This window comes from Musa acuminata, unplaced genomic scaffold (genome assembly GCF_036884655.1).
Source record: "Musa acuminata AAA Group cultivar baxijiao unplaced genomic scaffold, Cavendish_Baxijiao_AAA HiC_scaffold_1136, whole genome shotgun sequence".
NCBI lineage: Eukaryota > Viridiplantae > Streptophyta > Magnoliopsida > Zingiberales > Musaceae > Musa > Musa acuminata.
The window spans coordinates 3,457,501-3,460,000 of record NW_027021348.1 but is presented as its reverse complement, the minus strand read 5'-3'; positions in this window follow the sequence as shown (position 1 = coordinate 3,460,000).

Below are 2,500 nucleotides of genomic sequence, written 5' to 3'. Positions count from 1 at the left end.
GAGCGGCGAGCGGCGGACAGCGAGCGAAGCGAGAGGCAGCACCGTCCCTGCTATACGAAAGCCCCATCCAGCCCTGTGCCACCCAGGGGGTTCCAGGGTGCTGAGATGGCTGACATTTTGCTCCGCTCACGACGGTCACCGCGCGACGCAAGAACAGGCCAAAAACTGGCCAAAACGGCCCAAAAACGGGCCAAAACTGGCCATTTTTGGCTGCGCGAGCGAGCGGCGAGCGGCGGACAACGAGCGAAGCGAGAGGCAGCACCATCCCTGCTATACGAAAGCCCCATCCAGCCCTGTGCCACCCGGGGGGTTCCAGGGTGCTGAGATGGCTGACATTTTGCTCCGCTCACGACGGTCACCGCGCGACGCAAGAACAGCCCAAAAACAGGCCAAAACGGCCCAAAAACGGGACAAAACTGGCCATTTTTGGCTGCGCGAGCGAGCGGCGAGCGGCGGACAGCGAGCTAAGCGAGAGGCAGCACCGTCCCTGCTATACGAAAGCCCCATCCAGCCCTGTGCCACCCGGGGGGTTCCAGGGTGCTGAGATGGCTGACATTTTGCTCCGCTCACGATGGTCACCGCGCGACGCAAGAACAGCCCAAAAACAGGCCAAAACGGCCCAAAAACGGGCCAAAACTGGCCATTTTTGGCTGCGCGAGCGAGCAGCGAGCGGCGGACAGCGAGCGAAGCGAGAGGCATCACCGTCCCTGCTATACGAAAGCCCCATCCAGCCCTGTGCCACCCGGGGGGTTCCAGGGTGCTGAGATGGCTGACATTTTGCTCCGCTCAAGATGGTCACCGCGCAATGCAAAAACAGGCCAAAAACTGGCCAAAACGGGCCAAAACTGGCCATTTTTGGCTGCGCGAGCGAGCGGCGAGCGGCGAACAGCGAGCGAAGCGAGAGGCAGCACCGTCCCTGCTATACGAAAGCCCCATCCAGCCCTGTGCCACCCGGGGGGTTCCAGGGTGCTGAGATGGCTGACATTTTGCTCCGCTCACGACGGTCACCGCGCGACGCAAGAACAGGCCAAAAACTGGCCAAAACGGCCCAAAAACGGGCCAAAACTGGCCATTTTTGGCTGCGCGAGCGAGCGGCGAGCGGCGGACAGCGAGCGAAGCGAGAGGCAGCACCGTCCCTGCTATACGAAAGCCCCATCCAGCCCTGTGCCACCCGGGGGGTTCCAGGGTGCTGAGATGGCTGACATTTTGCTCCGCTCACGACGGTCACCGCGCGACGCAAGAACAGCCCAAAAACAGGCCAAAACGGCCCAAAAATGGGACAAAACTGGCCATTTTTGGCTGCGCGAGCGAGCGGCGAGCGGCGGACAGCGAGCTAAGCGAGAGGCAGCACCGTCCCTGCTATACGAAAGCCCCATCCAGCCCTGTGCCACCCGGGGGGTTCCAGGGTGCTGAGATGGCTGACATTTTGCTCCGCTCACGACGGTCACCGCGCGACGCAAGAACAGCCCAAAAACAGGCCAAAACGGCCCAAAAACGGGCCAAAACTGGCCATTTTTGGCTGCGCGAGCGAGCAGCGAGCGGCGGACAGCGAGCGAAGCGAGAGGCATCACCGTCCCTGCTATACGAAAGCCCCATCCAGCCCTGTGCCACCCGGGGGGTTCCAGGGTGCTGAGATGGCTGACATTTTGCTCCGCTCAAGATGGTCACCGCGCAACGCAAAAACAGGCCAAAAACTGGCCAAAACGGGCCAAAACTGGCCATTTTTGGCTGCGCGAGCGAGCGGCGAGCGGCGAACAGCGAGCGAAGCGAGAGGCAGCACCGTCCCTGCTATACGAAAGCCCCATCCAGCCCTGTGCCACCCGGGGGGTTCCAGGGTGCTGAGATGGCTGACATTTTGCTCCGCTCACGACGGTCACCGCGCGACGCAAGAACAGGCCAAAAACTGGCCAAAACGGCCCAAAAACGGGCCAAAACTGGCCATTTTTGGCTGCGCGAGCGAGCGGCGAGCGGCGGACAGCGAGCGAAGCGAGAGGCAGCACCGTCCCTGCTATACGAAAGCCCCATCCAGCCCTGTGCCACCCGGGGGGTTCCAGGGTGCTGAGATGGCTGACATTTTGCTCCGCTCACGACGGTCACCGCGCGACGCAAGAACAGCCCAAAAACAGGCCAAAACGGCCCAAAAACGGGACAAAACTGGCCATTTTTGGCTGCGCGAGCGAGCGGCGAGCGGCGGACAGCGAGCGAAGCGAGAGGCAGCACCGTCCCTGCTATACGAAAGCCCCATCCAGCCCTGTGCCACCCGGGGGGTTCCAGGGTGCTGAGATGGCTGACATTTTGCTCCGCTCACGACGGTCACCGCGCGACGCAAGAACAGCCCAAAAACAGGCCAAAACGGCCCAGAAACGGGCCAAAACTGGCCATTTTTGGCTGCGCGAGCGAGCAGCGAGCGGCGGACAGCGAGCGAAGCGAGAGGCATCACCGTCCCTGCTATACGAAAGCCCCATCCAGCCCTGTGCCACCCGGGGGGTTCCAGGGTGCT